Source organism: Mustela nivalis (assembly GCF_964662115.1).
Source record: "Mustela nivalis genome assembly, chromosome: 3".
NCBI classification, from domain to species: Eukaryota; Metazoa; Chordata; class Mammalia; order Carnivora; family Mustelidae; genus Mustela; species Mustela nivalis.
In genome coordinates, this window is record NC_139022.1 from 45,534,883 (window position 1) to 45,541,418 (window position 6,536).

A 6,536-nucleotide genomic window follows, 5' to 3' on the forward strand; every position below is an offset into this window, starting at 1 on the left:
TAGCTGATATGGGCTTTTACAGGATAATAACCAAAATGGGTTAAAGCACATCAAGTATGTTTAAACCCAGAAGTGCATAATGATCTTAAATAACAACAACAACAACAACAACAACAAACCCTCATTGTTCTACATGAGAAGATGCTAGAAAAATGATTCATTATTTTTTAAAACTTATAAATACATGGAAAGTTTCAAGCATTTATCTTGCTTTTCCCATATCTCCATACTGCAGGGTAACCAAATAGTTTGCAAGCAGTTATTATTTATAGAAGTACTATAGCTAGTACTATAGAAGTACTAGAGAAGAAGTTATATTAAAAATATCATAGCACTATTTTGCAATCCCTTTTGAAATAACGGATCTAGAAAATGATTATCAGTGGCTACTAACAACTCAAAAGGACAAACAACCAGACATAATATGCTTCCTAATGGAAGTGCACAATACTACCTAAGAATCCTTCTGACCAGAACTTAGTACTTAACATGACCAAACTTGTAGATCTAACTATAAGAAATATGGAGGACAGAAAAATACACTAAGTATCATTATAAGGATCCAATTAACGAAGTCCAGACTGAGAATCTCTGTAGGACAAATGATCTACTCCCCACTACCGTTCCCCCCACCCCAAATAAGATGAAGGACAGAAAAAGACAGAGGGAAAATCTCTAGGTTAAAATCCACTACAGAGACATTTCAACAATTAAATTTTGGGACCTCATTTTGATGCTTTAAAAAAAATTTTTTTTAGCTTTCTCTGCAGAATCACCATGGCAGCTGGCACCGTGTTCATGTACCCTGAAACCTGGAGGACCTTCAAGGCTCTCATTGCTGCTCAGTCCAGAGGGGCTCAGGTCTGTGTGCTCTCTACACTACCCGACTTCCACTTTAGCCAAACCAAACGCAGCCCTGAATTTCTCTGTAAATGTCCTGCTGGCAAGCTTCCAGCATTTGAGGGCGATGATGGATTCTGTGTGTTTGACAGTGATGCCATTGCCTAGTATGTGAGCAATGAGGAGCTGTGGGGAAGTTCTCCAGAGACAACAGCCCAGGAGGTACAGTGTGTGAGCTTGGCTGATAGCGATATAGTGCTGCCCACCAGCAGCCGGGTGGGCCCCACCTCAGGCATCATGCACCACAACAAGCAGGCCGCAGAGAATGCAAAGGAGGAAGTGAAGCAACTTCTGGGGTTACTGGATGCTCCCTTGAAGACAAGGACTCTCCTGGTGGTCACCTGTGTTGACATTGGCTGACATCACGATTGTCTGCACCCTGCTGTGGCTCTAGAAACAGGTCCTGGAGCCTTCTCTCTGCTAGGCCTTCCCCAATGCCAACTGCTGCTTCCTCACCTGCGTTGACCAACCCCAGTTCAGGGCTGTCTTGGGGGAGGTGAAACTCTGTGAAAAGATGGCCCAGTCTGTTGCTAAAAAGTTTGCAGAGAGCCAGCCTGAAAAGGACATATCCCGGAGAAAGAAAGGAAGAGAAGAGAAGCCAGGCTGAGCAGAAAGAAGAGAAAAAGGCTGCTGCCTCTGATCCTGAGAAGATGGATGGATGTGACCAGGCACTGGCTGCTGAACCAAAGACCGAGGACCCCTTTGCTCACCTGCCCAAGAGTACCTTTGTGTTAAGAATTTAAGCACAAGGACTCCAATGAGGACACTCTCTCTGTGGTGCTGCCCTATTTTGGGGAGCACTTTGATAAGGATGGCTGGTCTCTGCGGTACGCGGAGATCAGCTACCCTGAAGACCTTTATGAGTTGCAACTTTTTCACTAGAATGTTCCAGTGGTTGGACACACTGGGGAAGAATGCCTTTGCCAGTGTCATCCTCTTTGGAACTAACAATAGCAGCTCCCTTTCTGGAGTCGGGGTCATCCAAAGAAAGCCAGGAGCTTGCGTTTCCGCCAAGTCCAGTCACATACATGGCGGAAACCGGATCCTAGCAGTGAGGAGACCCAGACGCTGGTTTAGGAGTACTTTTCCTGGAAGGGGGTCTTGCAGCATGTGGGCAAAACCTTCAGCCAGGGCAAGATCTTCAAGTGAACTGCTCTTGCCACCACCAGCTGCCTGTACCTGTCCTTCAGGTAGATGGCGGTCATTAAAGAAACAGAATATTGAAAAAAAATTTTTCTAATTTACTTAAAAAATTTTTTTTAAGGTAACTTCTATACCCAATGTAGGGCTCAGACTCATGACCCCAAGATCAAGAGTTGCATGCTCTACCAACTGAGCCAGACAGGTGCCCTTAAAAAAAATTTTTTTTTTTAAATGCTATAGTCAAGGGGTGCCTGGGTGGCTCAGTGGGTTAAGCCTCTGCCTTCAGCTCAGGTCATGATCCCAGGGTCCTGGGATTGAGCCCCGCATTGGGCTCTCTGCCTGGCAGGGGGCCTGCTTCTCCCTCTCTATCTGCCTGCCTCTCTGCCTACTTCGGCCTACTTGTGATTTCTCTCTGTCAAATAAATAAATAAACCTTTTTAAAAAAATGCTATAGTCAAGAATATTTGAACACTAGATATTTAAAAATATTATTGAGTTATTATTGCTTCTAGTATCTAATGTTATTGTGACTTTTCAAGATTTTATTTTTATTTATTTGAGAGTGAGAGAGAGAGAGAGCACAAGAAGGGGAGGGTCAGAGGGAGAAGCGGACTCCCGCTGAGCAGGGAGCCCGATGCAGGACTCGATCCTGAGACTCCAGGATCATGACCTAAGCTGAAGGCAGCTGCTTAACCAACTGAGCCATCCAAGTGCCCCTGTTATTGTGACTTTTAAAAAACAAAGTAGATCTAATCAGATACACTGTGAAATATTTAAGGATATAATGATATGAGTCTGGGATTTGTTTCACAGTAACCCAGTAGGGGAGGCAGAATTTAATAAATCAAAGTTCATAATTGCTGAAAGCAGATGATAGGTACGTGGGACTTACTATATCATTCTCTGCTTTTGCATAGGTTTGAAATTCCCATAATAAAATGTTGACAAAAGCAACAGCAACAAACCCCTACAGCCTAGATACATTAAGTTACTCACCCAACGACATGTATGTAATTAGGGATGGTTCTAATCTGCTACTGGACTCTTGACTTCCAACCAAATTCTCTTTCCCTTATAACAAGCTGTTTAGCAGAGAGGCCAGGCTTCTGGGATACCAGATATTTGCCCAAAGCTTGGTAAGCCAATGGGTGAACCAGGGAATATGCTTTGGTTCTATCAAATACTCATGCAAGCCGCTCATCAGTAAGCAGCCAAGTGGCAAATTGGGCTTGACTGGGAACGCAGAGCAGCTGCTGACTTTTGAAGTATTGCCCAGAGTTCTTGGCTCTTCCCCCATTTGGTCTTTCAGGGAGCCATTTCAAAAGTAGACCGGCCTTCAAGTGCCCAAACAAACATAGTTGAAAGGAGGCTTCGTCTGTACCTAGACCTTTCTTGATTGCTTCACAAAAATTAGATTTTGCTGCGAGCTGTCTATACAGTCAGATGAAAATGGAGTCTAGCAACAGTAGCTGAGGTGACAGGGCCTGGGCACCAAGGATTAGAGAACAGACTGGAACGTTGATTCCACGGTAATAAAGACGGTTGTTTTATGAGACACTAAAACACAGTCACCACTGCTGTTGGTCCATGTTGTTAGGGTACTCAGGCTGGTGAGTAATTTTTGGGGAAACGGGGAACGAACGAAGATCATACTGGAAACCAGAAAGATGATAAAGGGATGGCAGCAACATTATAAAGTCAGGGAAGGGCATGTACATCCTCCAGAGGAGGCACGTATGAAGCCAGCATTTAAAGGCAGCTAGGTAAGCAGACATCTCCAGCCATTATACAACATCCTTATTTTAAGGTTTCATTACCATGTACTCAGAGGTGGACGATCTACTTGGAAGTCATTTAGGGAAACAAAGTCAGCAGGAAATTCTTCTGTTGTCAATTCTAATACTTCCTTTTTTCCACAATCAATATTCAACACAAGTATAATTCTGGTAGTTGTTCCTAGGGGACATCTGTTGCTTTCCTTTGCCTATTCCCTTCTAACGGCACCCCATACTTCCTCTTCATGTGTACCATCGAGGGACTTGTTAATCAAATGGACATCTGACCCAAGTTTTGCTAACCTGATTCTTTTTAGGAGAAGCTTGGCTTTGGAGGCTGGGATTTATACCAACAGTGACATCCTAACGAGAATGGCTTTGGGGGCATGTGCTGTGGAGTCCTAAAACCTATCTACTCTGCAACCTACCCTTTCCACAACCAGCAGCTTGTCTTCAATTCTATGATTTGTCCTTTTCATCTAACAAATTCCCTTTTGCTTAAGTCAGAACTGGTTTCTATTGCCTACAGTCTAGTCTAAATGACACACTGTCGACCTATGATAGGCAGCTACTAAAAGAGAACATATCAAAGACAGTGAGTATTCATTTGGTATGGGGAAGGGCAGTACTTTGAGCCACATTTAACTCACATTATTATTATATACTAAAATTAAATCTATGCTGCTCGACTTGTTCTTGGAGAAAAATCAACTGAGTACTGAAATGTTGGCATATTTTTGGTTTTCCTTTTCTCCCGAAAAAATCATTAAAAAGTCATGGTATTTTTATAAGCCCACAGTGTAATAGACTGATATCACATTCATGTTTTTATTTGTATAAAAACAAATTTTCCCTCTGAAGAATAGGCCCACAGTAGACAGCAGTATAAATCTGATCTAGAACACAGTTTTTAATTCAAAGAAAATTCACGATGGTCAGAATTCACAAACTGCCTCAATTTTTTTCTTCTATAATTTCAAAGGACTTGATTATAAAGTTTGCAAAATTTATCCCAGAAAAAAAATTATTTATCATGTGATAAATAAAATGTAGGTGTAAGAGATGAAAATTCCTTTTGATTTAATACCCACTAGACTATGGGGTGAATCAAGACCATTTTTTGTAAACTCCAAGAAAGTGGAATGGGCGTTTTACCTGTTGCTTTTCTTTTCCTTCCTTCCTTTTTTTTTTTTTTTAAAGATGTTATTTCTCCCTTTGAGAGAGAGAGAGAGAGCACAACCAGAGTAGGGGTAGAGGAAGAAGCAGACTCCCCACTGAGCAAAGAGGTTGGTGTGGGACTCAATCCCAGGATCCTGGGATCATGACCTGAGCCGAAGGCAGGTGCTTAACCAAATGAGCCACCCATGTGGCCTTTACCTGCTGCTTTTCTTATGTACAAGTCTTCCATATATGTAGGTCATACATAAGCACTTGAAGGTCATTGGTCATCTTTAGCCCCCGGCTTGGTGGTAGAACTCTGGATCTTTCCCTTTTCCTAGGTTCATTCATGAAGATCCATTCTGGCTCCTTGGTATGTACTGATTTCTCTTCCCTCCAAATTCCCATGTTGAACCCCTAATTCCCAAAGTAGCTAGATTGGAAGATAGGGCTTTTAAGGAAGGAGTTAAGGTTAATGGAAGTGATATGGGTGGGGCCCTGATCCAATGGGACTGGCGTCCTTTTAAGAACAGGAAGAGACACTAGAACTTACTCAGTGTTTGTGCACATACAGAGGAAAGGTGTGTGAAGACACAGCAAGAAGGCAAGAAGGCTGCCATGTACAAGTTAGGAAGAAAGGACTCACCGGACGTCAATCCTGCTAACACCTTAATCTTGGACCTCTGGCCTCCAGATCTGTCAAAAAACAAATTTCAGTTGTTTAAGCCAGCCAGTCTGTGGTATTTCAGTAAGGTAGCCCTAGGTGACTAAACATACTTCCTGTTTTCCAACAATTTAATTTATGTCAATACAAATATCTCTGGGTCCTAACAGCCTATGATTCTTAGGCAAGGTCAAATTAACATTTTTACCAACAACCCAACTTGACTGAATCTCAACTGCTTCCCTTTCTTGCTTCCTTCTTTTCTTTTTCTCTCTCTAAGATTTTAATTATTTATTTTGAGAGAGAGAGAGAGAGAGAGAGAGAGAAAGAGCATGAGTGTAGGTGAGGGGAGGAGCAGAGAGGGAGAGAGGGTAAGAGGGAGAAACTCTCCAGGAGATGTTTCACTAAGTGTGAAGCCCAACATGGGGCTCATCACCACAACCCTGAGATCACGATCTGAGCTGAAACCAAGAGTCAGATGCTCAACAGAATGAGCCACCCAGGCTTCTCCTTCCATTTATTTATACCACTACCTGCCATTATCTGTTCTGCTGTACCTAAATTCCCATGTTGCTCAGACTGACCCCAGGGATAGCACTGTCCCAGCACAACATCCCTACTGTGCTCAGACCACTTGAATCATCGTGCTGCTTCCTGCTTTTAACATCTAACACTCTAGGAACTCTGGTCCCTGTGTTTGACATTCTTACATACTTTGGGATCTACGAGAGGTTTAGTGACTTAACACGTCTTACTTTCGTAATCCACAGCTACATATAGCCTTCTTTTGCCTCACACATACAGGGAATTTCTGAGAGTTAGGTCAGGATAGATTCAAGTTCAATTTCACTCTGTGCTTGGGTCCATGGTGCCCCCTTTCTTTGGACCTGTTTTTG

The 6,536-nt window shown here is 42.7% G+C and overlaps 1 pseudogene across 1 annotated transcript; it reads left to right on the plus strand.

Moving 5' to 3' along the window:
* The first annotated feature begins 765 nt into the window (after positions 1-765).
* On the plus strand, positions 766-2,049 carry LOC309860803 (elongation factor 1-gamma-like; annotated as a pseudogene). The gene has a single exon. The product of its transcript is annotated as an elongation factor 1-gamma-like (transcript).
* Positions 2,050-6,536: the final 4,487 nt, after the last annotated feature.